Raw genomic sequence first — 14,461 nt, forward strand, 5'->3', positions numbered from 1 at the left:
CTAGCATACCAGCACATCTTACCACAACCATTTAGACCATAAAACTATGGTGTCAAAGGGTTTCTTCATTGTTTGACACTGCTCTTCTTGAAGCTTTCTCCTCCCATGTTCCCAGGACAGCACACTGCAGTGGGTTTCCTTTACACTCTGTGCAAACCTTCTTCATCTCCTGCCTTGTTTCTATTTCCTTTCTTCATTTCCATTGGATATTTGTATGCCCCAGACTCTCATCCTTGACCTACATCTCTTCTAACCTTCCCTGACTGATCTGATTCATATCCACCAACACATTAAATGACTCCAAAGAGATTTTAGAACCTGCAGCCAAACTGACTTTTCCTCTGGGTTCAAGATGGGCCACAGGCATCACCACCTTATTTTTGTGCTTCCTTTCCTAACTTTTACCCACACTCAGTATTTTTCCTGCATTCCTTACCTAGGTCAAAGAGCATTCCCACCGATTCACTAATTCATTCATAAATATTGAATATTTAATATTAGCCAGACATTTTTTAGGCTATGGAAATGTAATAGAGAGCAAAATCACTAATGTCCTCAAGAAGGTCACTTCCTAGTATATGCCATAACCATCCACAAAACAAACAAGCAAACAAAAACCAGATATGTCTTATAATGTCAGATGACAATAAACACAGTGAAGGGTAGGGCATTCCAAAGTCACCCTTAGTTCCTTTCTCCTTTACTCCCCACATCTAGTTGGATGCTAAGAGCGATCCCTTGGCTGCCTCAACGTCCCTTGAATGAAACCCTCCTTCCTCTCCAAATTGGCATTGCCTCAAGTTGGGCATTAGCACCTGTGACTTCCAGCCTCTGACCTGGCCTCCTTGTTCCAGGTTCTTGCCTGATCCATCCTCCACTTTCTCTGTGGAGCTTTTCAAAATTACATATTCCCCTCCTTTAATAACTGTAGAATAAATTCCTTGACACACTATGTAAGGCCACTAATTTTGCAAGTTATTTATCATGTGTGAAGTGCTCAGTGCACACACACAAGCACACGTGCACAGTTTACTTACATCTATATCCCATCTTGTCACTGAAAGGATTTCATTATCCTTCCAACAACTTGGTAATTCACATTATTTTTCTATTTTTATTGGAACTAGACCTTTTTACAACCTGGTCCAACCTGAAGTTTCCTCTCCTGCTCCTCCTCCAGCACACCTGAAACCCCACCTCAAGGTCCTACTTTTCCATCTGAAGTTATTTTCATATCTTGCAGCCTTTGATGACATTGTCACTTCTTCGAGGGATGTATTTGCTTTGCTTTCTCTTCCTGATGTGACAGAAGTTCAGACATCTCTTCTTAAGGAGGGTTTCCTCCCCCCCGGCCTCTCCACTATCCTTTGCCCTTGAAATCTCTCCCTCCTTGGCACTCCCACAGCCTTTCACCCATACCACATTTTTGCTGATCACCTACTATTCCACAGACTGGTGGTAAGTGATGAATAAAGCTCCATCCCTGCCCTCATGGGGTTGGTATTCTAGTGGATAGAAATGGAGCATTAACACATGAACAGGCTAGGTGCCAGGGTGGCTCATTTCTGTAATCTAAGCACTCTAAGAAGCCAAGGCAGGAGAATCACTTGAGGCCAGGAGTTAGAGACCGCTGAGTAAGAGCAAGACCCTGAATCTACAAAAAAGAGAAAAATTAGCCGGCAGTCCCAGCTACTCAGGAGGCTGAGGCAGGAGGATTGCTAGAGCTTAGGAGCTTGAGGTTGCTGTGAGCTAGGCTAACACCGCAGCACTCTAGCCAGGGTGACAGAGTGAGACCTTGTATGAAAAAAAAACAAAAACCCACAAATAATTTCAAATAGCAATGCATGCTGGGACAAAAATTAAATGGGAACTAGCAATAGATAATGGGGTGGGGGTGGATTCCAGGTTTGGCCCATATATCAGCCTGGTTGGGCTACCATAATAAAATATCATAATTAGGTGGCTTAAACAGCAGAAATGTATCGTCTCACAGTTATGGAGGCTGCAAGTCCAAGATCAAGGTGTTGGCAGGGTTAGTTTCTTCTGAGGCCCCTCTCCTTGGCTTTTAGATGGCCACCTTTTTGATATATCCTCACATGGTCTTTTTCCTCTTTGTGCTCACATATCTGGTGCCTCTTTGTTTGTCTAAATCTCCTCTTCTTATAAGGAACAGTCACACTGGATAAAGTAACATAATTACCTCTTTAAAGCCCCTAACTCCACAGTCTGTCACAGTCTCAGGTGCTGGGGGTTGGGGCTTCAACATATAAATTTGGGAAGGGGACAAAATTCAGCTCATAACCTCTAGACAACCTCCCTCCCCTTCCTAGGGAGGACAATCACAGCACACTGTCAAGCATTAGAGTAGGTATCTGTGTCCACTTTCATCTCCCCCATTAGTCACTGTGCGGTGAATATAGGGATGTTTTATTTCTCTTTGTCATCTAGCACATATGCAATAAGTATTTATTGAATAAATAAATTAATGAATGATATTTCATAGAGAATTTGTCTTGAGCCCAGGATCCTATCAATTATCCATTTTTCAAAATAAAAAAAAAATCCTCTTAGTAGAAAATCCTAGTGACATAATCATGTGCCTAATTTTGAAGCGATTCATGTCAAGCCACCTGAATGGCTCACACTTTTCTGATTCATTTTTTTCAGTGGGCATTGTACCACATCCAACCATCTGACAAGGAGAGTAACATTACATTAGATTTTCCACTTTTGAAAGCTTGAGGATTATTTCTGGCTTGGAAGACATTCAGTCCCGGGAATATCAATGCCAGCATCTGTACTAAAGTTAATTAGTTTCTCCATCTGTGCTATTTGTGAATCTACCCATTTGAACTCTCTGGAAAGGGAGGTAGCTGATTGAACCGTGCAGTTAGAGAAGATAGTAAACAGGAGGCTTCCTTTTAGGAAAATGCACAGAGCAACACCAAAGGGAGAAACAGCATCATGAGACGTGGATATGCTCTTCACACTCTCACAGAGTACATGCACCAGATGGAGAGAGAAATGCATTGAGAAGTTTCATCTTTCTACTTTGAAAGCAGAGTAGCAACTTGGGCAACTCACAGGCTCGATCACATTTTACATTACATATGGTTCCTTAAGTAACATTACTTTTTGTTTGAGTGGAGAAACAGCACATATTCTTTTATCACTAGTACAAGTACTAAAAGTTTAAGAGGAAATATTATTTCAGGTCCTAGTTGTGTGGTCTTAATTCTAGTACCTTATCTTTTGTACATTTGCTCTCCATCAATTCACATCTGTGTGTGTACAGATTTATATTATTATTTGTATGGACTGCTGTGTTGTTGAAAGGATTTTAGGTAATTGATAAAATCACTTAAAATATGTATGACTTTAAAATGGGATAAAATTTTTGTATATAGCCTTTACTTGAAATGAGATCAACTTTCTGTACAAGATCTTTTTCACTGAGATTTGCAAAAAAGCATAATTAAATCCTTCTGTAAAAGTGCTTGGTGTTTCAAAAAAAATAATGGTGCTAACAGGAGCCTAGGATGGTATCTCTGGGAATAGGGAAGATTATGTTCCATGTTTCAGGCACATTTTTGTAAAACAAATGAAGGGGAATCATTTTCTGTGTGGAGAGCAATCATGAAGTTCTAAATGCCTTAGCTTCTCAACCTCAGTGTCAAGACCTCTCTCAAGTCATGCACATGTCCAGTTATTGTTGTAATGGAGGAGAAGATGGAGGAGAAGACCAAGAGGTTAGAACATTCTCTAAAAGAAAGTTATCCAGTTTAACTTCACATTGGGCTGTTAGAGGGAGGTGGAAATGGGGAGTAGTTGGAAAAGAAGAGAAACAATAAGGAAGTTTACAACAATTAAACACTAAACTCCTTAATACAAAAACCATGGACACGTGTAGATGGTGGGTTGGTGGCAGGATGTGATGGAGGAGCTAAAAATGTGGGTCTGGCCTCAGGGTGGCCTGGGTTCTAGCACCACCTCTGTTGTTTACATACTAGCTGTGTGACCTTGCCAAGGATCACATATTTAACCTCTTTGGGTCCAGTTATATAAGACATTTCTTATTCTTAGCTCCCCTTTTGAAATAATGTAAGTCATATTGGCAGAGCTCTCAATAACATTCCTATCTCAGCCTGTTTAGTGTTGTTATAAAGGAATATCTAAGACCCGATAGCTAATAAAGGAGAGAGGTTTATGTAGTTCACAGCTTGACTGGCTGTACACCAGTATCCACTCTGCTTCTGGTAAGAACCTCAAACTGCTTCTACTCATGGTGGAAGGTAAAGGGAGCTGGCCATGCAGAGATTGCATGGCAAGAGAAGAAGCAATGGGGGGCAGACTCTTGTTAACAATCAGACAACAAGGGAACTAAGGAAGTAAGAGTTCTCTCACCCATGGGGAGGGTACTAATCTATTCATGAGGGATCTGCCTCCATTACCCAAACATCTCCTCCCACTGGCTCCACCTTCAGCACTGGGGATCAGATTTTTTTTTTCCTAAGTCTTAAGTTTTATTTAAATAACCTCCAGCGAGAACAGAGTGGGCCAATTATTAGCCTTTCCTTGTAACACCAATTAACCAAGCCAGGGAGAACAACTGCACCCTGAAACCAGCCAGTCATGTGATGGGTGCGGTGCCTCTCAAAGGGGGCGGCCATGAACTTGGCCCCGGCCAGCTGCTGGGGGAGAGTCCACAGTCGAGCAGGGGTTCTTCATGGTTCATCTATGGAGACAATAAGGCATGCCGCCCCTGAAGCTGCTGTCAAGGCATTGATCTGCATCATAGCTGGCCCACACACGAAGGCCTCAAAGTTGTCAGCAATGTCCTCATTGTTGATGTCCACCCCTGACCATGTGCCCCCCTGAGCATGTTGAGCCTGCAGCTTGTTGAGGATATTTGTAGCATCAAAACCAGCATTATCACATGGCTGGTGTGGGATAATCTCTAAGGCCTTGGCATATGCCCTAATCAAAAGCTGCTGCTTTCCTGGAATAGTCCTTGAGTAATCCCACAGGTACTTGGAGAGCTCTATCTCAATGGCCCCACCACCAGCCACCATTGAATCATTCCTGATGGCCTTCCTGACTATCATGATGGCATCATGCAGGGACCGCTCTGTTTCCTCCATAAACTGCTGGGCACCACCATGGCAGATGAAGGTGCATGTCTTAGCCTTGGGAAAGCCAGTGAAAAAATTGTACCTTTCACCTCCAATCTGAGTTTCTTCAAACACCTGGCAGTGACCCAGCACATCTGTGACAGAGCATTCACACTGGTTTGGATTGAGCCTTCACAGGCCATCATTGTCCTTTCAGATCCTCCTCAGGTACTCGGCCAGCACAAAACATGTCCCTGTCAGCAAAGTATTGGGTAGTCACATCTCCAATGGGGAGTTTGGACAAGACAACTTTGGCCCCAGAATGATGGATCCTCTCTAATTTGTCATAAAGAATGCTCCACTCAGCATCAACAATAGCCTGATAATCCTCAACTGTATGGACTCTGATATCAGCATTATCTTTCTCAGCTTTCAACTCGAGCTCAACATTTAAAAGGGCAATCATGGGATTATCGTACTTTTTGGGTTGCATTTCAAACCCAGCATAAGAGAAAGTCTTTTTGAATGCAACACCAGCTACCAGCTGAGAATCCTCTAGGGCTACACCATGTACCTTCTTGATTCCAATCATTTTAAGCTGCAACAAATCATCAAGCATCATCACCGCATCAACCACCATCTTGGCAAAGAAGGCTCTCTGCTGGGAGATCAGCTTGGAATTCAGAGTAGTCATGGCACACTTCTCCAGCAGCTTCCACACTGCTCCACTTTATCTGTCTTCTTCACTGTCACAGCAATCTCTTTGATCTTCTTATCTGCCAACTGAGTGGCTGTGCGAAGAGCTCGAATGATGATCTGGAGGTGCAAACCTTCCTCCACATATGGTTTCAACTGCTTCAGAAACTCTGCAGCCAGCAAGATCACTGAGGTGGTGTCATCACCAACCTCTGCATTTTGAGATTTAGCAATGTCCACTAAAGTTTGTGCTGCAGGATGGACAACATCAAGGAGTTTCAGAATTCGGGCCCCATCATTAGAAATCGTTCCATCAGACCTCCGTAAGAGCTGTGCAAGATCAGTGATTGGTGCCTGGACCTCCGTAAGAGCTGTGCATAATCAGCAATCAGTGGCCAGACCTCCATAAGAGCTACACTGCCCATGCCCAGACCCTGGTAAGAGCTGCACCTGCACGGCCTCTGCTCACCCTCACCAGGAACTCTGGGAGCTTCGCAACCCTGCGTCCTCCCTCCTGTATCCTCCCTGCCTCCACACCGGCCTGCTCATCTGACAGGGACACTGGTAGCCACATGCCCTCCAGAGCCCTCCTGCCTCTGTGCAGAGCCCTTCTCCTGGCCAGAGACTGCTGGAGTCTTGGGCTCTCTAAGCAAAAGTCACTGGGCCCCAGGCACTCCCAGAACTGTGTGCAACCCCTCCTTTCCCCCGCCCTGTTGCTGGATCCAGGTGTGTCACACTCTGGAGCTGCTCCCACAACCAGAACTCCCTGGCTGGGGCAGCCCCAGAGTAGCTACACAGGGTCACTCCCTACAAAGATCCAGTAATAATAGAGTGATCCCGCTGGGGTCTAATCTTGGAGAGGCACCTCCCCAACTCTGAGGACAGCTAGAGGCAATGGTGAAAAAACAATCATGAGGCAAAATCAATGGATAAACTCTGGCAATATGAATAATCAGAGTAGATCAACTCCCCCAAGGATCAATGGGGCAGACATAGCACAAGATCCCATGCACAAACAAATAGCTGACATGGCAGAAATCAAATTCAGAATCTGGATAGCAAATAAGATCAAACTGGAATTCCAAGCAGTAACCCAAAAGATATCTCAAGAATTCAACAAATTCAAAGACCAAATGACCAAAGATTTTGACACACTGAGACAAGAAGTTGCAGCCCTCAAACATCTGAGAAACACAGTCGAATCCCTCAATAACAGAATGGAGCAAGCAGAAGAAAGTATTTCTGACATTGAAGACAAAGCTTTCAAACGCTCCCAAACTGTCAAAGAGGAAGAGAAATGGAGGGCAAAAACAGATCACTCTCTCAGAGAGCTCTAGAATAATTTGAAGAAAACCAATATTCACCTTATAGGGATCCCTGAAAGTGATGAAGTGGCTTCACAAGGCATAGAGTCTCTTCTCCATGAGATTATGAAAGAGAACTTTCCAGATATGCCAAGAGATTCTGAAATTCATATAGCAGACAGTTTCAGAAATCTAGCACGAATCAACCCAAATAAGACATCCCCCAGACACATCATAATCAATTTCAGAAGGAGAAAATTCTGAAAGCAGCCAGACGAGAGAAAACCATCACCTACAAGGGGAAGAATATTATAATAACCACAGATCTCTCTGCTGAAAACTTTCAAGCTAGAAGAGGATGGTCATCAACTTTTAATTTCCTAAAACAAAATAACTTTCAACCCAGGATCCTATATCCAGCTAAACTGAGTTTCATTTACAACATTCATATGTTAACAACATTCGCATGTTAAAGAAATTTGCCATAACTAAACCAGCTCTCCAGGATATTCTCAGACCTATCCTCCATAAAGACCAGCATAATCCTCCATCACAAAAGTAAACCCACTCAGAAAATTTTGATCAAATTCCAACTTCCATGGTCGCAAAAGGATTAAAAATGTCCACATGACCCTTGAAAGGCTTATTAATATTCTCAATTAATGTGAATGGCTTAAATTGTCCTCTAAAGAGGCACAGTTTGGCTGACTGGATACAAAAACTCAAGCCCAATATCTGCTGCATACAAGAATCTCATCTTACATTAAAAGACAAATATAGACTCAAGGTGAAGGGATGGTCATCTATACTCCAGGCAAATAGAAAGCAAAAAAAAAGCAGGCATTGCAATCCTATTCGCAGATGCAATAGGCTTTAAAACAACCAAAATAAGAAAGGATAAGGATGAACACATCATATTTGTTAAAGGCAATACTCAATATGATGAGATTTCAATTATTAATATTTATGCACCCAACCAGAATGCACCTCAATTTATAAGAGAAACTCTAACAGACATGAGCAACTTGATTTCCTCCAGTTCCATAGTAGTTGGAGATTTTAACACTCCTCTAGCAGCCAGACTCCTCTAACACTCTATCTAGCAGCTGGATAGATCCTCCAAAAAGAAGCTAAGCACAGAAATCTTAGATTTAAACTTAACCATTCAACATCTGGATTTAACAGACATCTACAGAACATTTCATCCCAACAAAACTGAATACACATACTTCTCATCAGCCCATTGAACATACTCAAAAACTGACCACATCCTAGGCCACAAATCCAACCTCAGCAAATTTAAAAGAATAGAAATTATTCCCTGCATCTTCTCAGACTACCATGGAATAAAAGTTGAACTCAATAACAACAGGAACCTGCATACCCATACAAAAACATAGAAGCTAAACAACCTTATGCTGAAGGATAGATGGGTTATAGATGAGATTAAGAAGGAAATCACCAAATTTTTGGAACAAAACAACAATGAAGACACAAATTATCAGAACCTCTAGGATACTGCAAAGGCAGTCCTAAGAGGGAAATTTATAACACTGCAAGCCTTCCTCAAGAAAACGGAAAGAGAGGAAATTAATAACTTAATGGGACATCTCAAGCAACTGGAGAAGGAAGAACATTCCAACCTTAAACCCAGCAGAAGAAAAGAAATAACTAAAACCAGAGCAGAATTAAATGAAATTGAAAACAAAAGAATTATACAACAGATCAATAAATCCAAAAGTTGGTTTTTTGAAAAGATCAATAAAATAGATAAACCTTTGGCCAGCCTAACCAGGAAAAAAAGAGTAAAACTCTAATCTCATCAATCAGAAATGACAAAGACGAAATAACAACAAACCCCTTAGAAATTCAAAAAATCCTTAATGAATATTACAAGAAACTCTACTTTTAGAAATACGAAAATCTGAAAGAAATCGACCAATACTTGGAAGTATGCCACCTACCAAGACTTAGCCAGAGCGAAGTGGAAATATTGAACAGGCCTATATCAAGTTCTGAAATGGCATCACCTATACAAAATCTCCCTAAAAAGAAAAGCCTAGGAACAGATGGCTTTACGTCAGAATTCTACCAAACATTTAAAGAAGAACTAGTACATATATTACTAAACATCTTCCAAAATATAGAAAAAGAAGAAATACTACCCAACACATTCTATGAAGCTAACATCACCTTGATCCCTAAACCAGGGAAAGACCCAACAAGAAAAGAAAATTATAGACCAATATCACTAATGAACATTGATGCAAAAATATTCAATAAGATCCTAACAAACAGAATCCAACAACACATCAAAAAAATTATACACCATGACCAAAGTGGGATTTGTCCCAGGGTCTCAAGGCTGGTTCAACATACGTAAATCTATAAATGTAATTCAGCACATAAACAAACTAAAAAAATAAAGACTATATGATCCTTTCAATTGATGCAGAAAAAGCTTTTGATAATATCCAGCATCCCTTCATGATCAGAACATTTAAGAAAATTGGTATAGAAGGGACATTTCTTACACTAATAGAGGCCATCTACAACAAACCCACAGCCAATATTGTATTGAATGGAGTTAAATTGAAATCATTTCCACTTAGATCAGGAACCAGGCAAGGTTGCCCATTGTCTCCATTGCTCTTTAACATTGTAATGGAAGTTTTAGCCATTGCAATTAGGGAAGAAAAGGTGATCAAGGGTATCCACATAGGCTCAGAAGAGATCAAACTTTCATTCTTCGCAGATGATATGATCGTATATCTGGAAAACACTAGGGATTCTACTACAAAACTTTTAGAAGTGATCAAGGAATACAGCAATGTCTCAGGCTACAAAATCAACACCCATAAATCTGTAGCCTTTATATATACCAACAATAACCAAGCCAAAAAAACAGTCAAGGATTCTATTCCTTTCACAGTAGTGCCAAAGAAGATGAAATATTTGGGAGTTTACCTAACAAAGGACGTGAAAGATCTCTACAAAGAGAACTATGAAACTTTAAGAAAAGAAATAGGTGAAAATGTTAACAAATGGAAAAACATACCATACTCATCACTGGGAAAAATCAACATTGTTAAAATGTCTATACTACCAAAAGCAATATATACTTTTAATGCAATTCCTATTAAAGCTCCATTGTCAGATTTTAAAGATCTTGAAAAAATAATATTTCATTTTATATGGAATCATAAAAAAACTCAAATAGCCAAAACATTACTCAGAAATAAAAACAAAGCAGGAGGAATCATGCTACCAGATCTGAGACTGTACTATAAATCGATAGTGATCAAAACAGCATGGTACTGGCACAAAAACAGAGTAGATGTCCGGAACAGAATAGAGAACCAAGAGATAAATCCAGCTACTTACCATTATTCGATCTTTGACAATCCAATTAAAAACATTCAGTGGGGAAAAGATTCCCTATTTAACAAATGGTGCTGGGTGAACTGGCTGGCGATCTATAAAAGACTGAAAACAGACCCACACCTTTCACCATTAACTAAGATAGACTCTCACTGGATAAAAGATTTAAACTTAAGACATGAAACTATAAAAATACTTGAAGAAAGTGCAGGGGAAACTCTTGAAGGAATCAGCCTGCGTGAATATTTTATGAGGAGGACTCCCCAGGCAACTGAAGCAGTATCAAAAATACATTACTGGGGAGCGGTGCCTGTGGCTCAGTGAGTAGGGCACTGGCCCCATATGCCGAGGGTGGAGGGTTCAAACCCAGCCCCGGCCAAACTGCAACCAAAAAATAGCCGGGTGTTGTGGCGGGCGCCTGTAGTCCCAGCTGCTTGGGAGGCTGAGGCAAGAGATTCAGGTAAGCCCAAGAGTTAGAGGTTGCTGTGAGCCGTGTGATGTCATGGCACTCTACCCAAGGGTGGTACAGTGAGACTCTTGTCTCTACAAAAAAAAAAAAAAAAATACATTACTGGGACCTGATCAAAGTAAAAAGCTTCTGCACAGCCAAGAACATAGTAAGTAAAGCAAGCAGACAGCCCTCAGAATGAGAGAAAATATTTGCAGGTTATACCTCCAATATAGGTTTAATGAACAGAATCCACAGAGAATTCAAACGTATTAGCAAGAAAAGAACAAGTGATCCCATCTCAGGGTGGGCAAGGGACTTGAAGAGAAACTTCTCTAAAGAAGACAGATGCACGATCTACAGACACATGAAAAAAAGCTCATCATCCTTAATCATCAGAGAAATGCAAATCAAAACTACTTTGAGATATCACCTAACCCCAGTAAGAGTAGCCCACATAACAAAAATAGACCTGCCATTTGATCCTGTAATTCCTTTACTAGGTTTATACCCAGAAGACCAAAAGTCACAATATAACAAAGACATCTGTACCAGAATGTTTATTGCAGCCCAATTCATAATTGCTAAGTCATGGAAGAAGCCCAAGTGCCCATCGACCCACAAATGGACTAGCAAATTGTGGTACATGTATACCATGGAATACTATGCAGCCTTAAAGAAAGATGGAGACTTTACCTCTTTCATGTTTACATGGATGGAGCTGGAACATATTCTTCTTAGCAAAGTATCTCAGGAATGGAAGAAAAAGTATCCAATGTACTCAGCCCTACTATGAAGCTAAATTATAGCTTTCACATGAAGACTACAACCCAACTATAGCACAAGACTATGGGGAAAGGGCCAGGGAAGGGGAAGGGAGGGGGGAGGTTTTGGTGGAGGGAGGGTAACGGGTGGGGCCACATCTATGGTGCATCTTAGAATGGGTACAGGCAATTGCACTAATGTACACAGCTATGATTTAACAATAAAAAATAAATAAATAAATAAAAATTAAAAAATATATATATATATATAAAGATTATATTACCACAAAAAAAAAAAAATCCCAAAACCAGAGATGTTAGCATGGATGTGGAGAAAAGGGCACACTTATACACTGCTGGTGGGAATGTATACTAATACGTTCCTTTTGGAAGGATGTTCGGAGAATACTTAGAGACCTAAAAATAGACCTGCCATTTGATCCTATAATTCCTTTACTAGGTACATACACAGAAGACCAAAAATCACAATATAACAAAGACATCTGTACCAGAATGTTTATGTACCAGCAGCCCAATTCATAATCGCTAAGTCATGGAAGAAGCCCAGTGCCCATCGACCCACGAATGGACTAGTAAATTGTGGTACATGTATACCATGGAATATTATGCAGCCTTAAAGAAAGATGGAGACTTTACCTCTTTCATGTTTACATGGATGGAGCTGGAACATATTCTTCTTAGCAAAGTATCTCAGGAATGGAAGAAAAAGTATCCAATGTACTCAGCCCTACTATAAAGCTAATTTATAGCTTTCACATGAAGGCTATAACCTAACTATAGCACATGAATATGGGGAATGGGCCAAGGGAAGGGAAGGAAGGGGGGAGGTTAGGGTGGAGGGAAGGTAATAGGTGGGGCCACACCTACGGTACATCTTAGAATGGGTACAGGCGAAACTTACTAAATGCAGAATACAAATGTCTACGTACAATAACTAAGAAAATGCCATGAAGGCTACATTGAACAGTTTGATGAGATTATTTCAGATTGTATATGAAACCAGTACATTGTACCCCTTGATTGCACTAATGTACATAGCTATGATTTAACAATAAAAAAAGCACTATTCTAAAATGAAATGAATAAATAAATAAATGATAAAAAACAAAACAAAACAAGACCTCCTAGTACCACACCCACACACACTCCACTTTTTTTTTTTTTTTTCTAGGATGAGTTCATGAATTTAATTGTCTGACCTCGTAGATACACTTGGACACACAGTACTTACCATTGTTTTATGGTATTCAGTACAGTAACAGGGCTGTACAGGTTTGTAGCCCAGGAAAAAATAAGCTGTATAATACAGGTGTGTGCTCGGCTATACCACCTAGGTCTTTTTTTTTTTTTTTTTTTGGGAATTCACTGAGGGTACAGAGAAGCAGGTTACACTGATTGCATTTGTTAGGTAAATAGTACCTCTTATAATTGTGTCCTGTCTCCAAGAGGCGTGTCACACATCATGACCCCCTCCTTCCTTCCCTCTCTATGCTCCGGCATTCCCCCACCTCCCACCATGTACTAAGTCATCAATTGTCCTCATATCAGAATTGAGTACATTGGATTCTTGCTTCTCTATTCTTGTGATGCTTTACTAAGAATACACACTCCACTTTTTTAGTCTTGGTCAACTAGCAGTTTAGCACAGAATTTTACAAAATGTCAGGTTTCACAGAAAGTCATGTTTGGTTGCGTTTTATGGTCTACACCAGTATAGACACTACACTAACCTAAAAATCAGTTTAGGTTGTGTCAAATCATGTTAAAATACATCATTAAATAAATGCAAAATGCTGGGAACAAAGAAAGTGATTAAAAAAAAAAAAAGAAAAAAGAAAAGAAATTGTTCCTTTGCCTCAGCCATCCACAATAAGTTTGTCCATGCCATGGGGACCTAGGGTGGTTCTTACAGCCTCACAATCACCTGGCAGGCACTGATGTTATGCACAAGCTGGGGAATGCCTTGAGAACTATCAGTCCCCTCTTTTAACAGAATAACTGGTGTGGGCATCATTTTGGAAGCTAATTCAGCAGCCTGCTACTCTTCCTCTCTTCTCTCTGGGGATCAGATTTTAACATGAGATTTGGTGTCAGTTGTTAGCAGCATAGTATAATGAAGAGGTGCTCAAGAAGCTTCTAAAGAAATGTTGCTCTAACAAGGAAAAATTTACTTCCATTGTCCTCTGTGGGCCCTGAAGGGATTGAGCCCCAGGCTTGACTATCAGGGGCCTCTCATGAGCTTATCAAATCTTTGCTCTGAATAGACCATTACTAAAAATGTTAATAATAACAGCCTTTGTGAATATTTTCAGAATTTCTGCTTCTCTCTCCTTAGTCCTTTCAGGTTACTATAACAAAGTACCATAGATAATACCTTGAGTGGCTTATAAACACCAGACATTTATTTCTCAATTCTGGAGACTGGAAGTCCAAGATTAGGGTGCCATCCTGGCCTACTTCCTCCAAGTTGTAGGCTGCCATCTCTTCATTGTGTCCTCACGTAGAGGCCAGGGCAAGAGAACTCTCTAAAGTCTCTTCTCAAAAGGGCACTAATCCCATTCTTGGGGGCTCCATCCTCATCACCTAATTAATTCCCAAAAACCATACTTCCAATTACCATCATGCTGGGGGTTAACATGAATCTGGGGAGTGGTGTCACAAACATTCAGCCTATAGCATAAAGACACTATCATAAATGCATAATGCTGTATTTGTTCATGGGAATAGCAGAGGAAT

The 14,461-nt window shown here is 40.7% G+C and overlaps 1 pseudogene; it reads right to left on the reverse strand.

The window, feature by feature from the left end:
- Positions 1-4,653: 4,653 nt before the first annotated feature.
- Positions 4,654-13,739, reverse strand: LOC128567367 (T-complex protein 1 subunit eta-like; annotated as a pseudogene).
- Between the last annotated feature and the right edge of the window lie 722 nt (positions 13,740-14,461).

Source organism: Nycticebus coucang, chromosome 16, assembly GCF_027406575.1.
Source record: "Nycticebus coucang isolate mNycCou1 chromosome 16, mNycCou1.pri, whole genome shotgun sequence".
Lineage (NCBI taxonomy): Eukaryota > Metazoa > Chordata > Mammalia > Primates > Lorisidae > Nycticebus > Nycticebus coucang.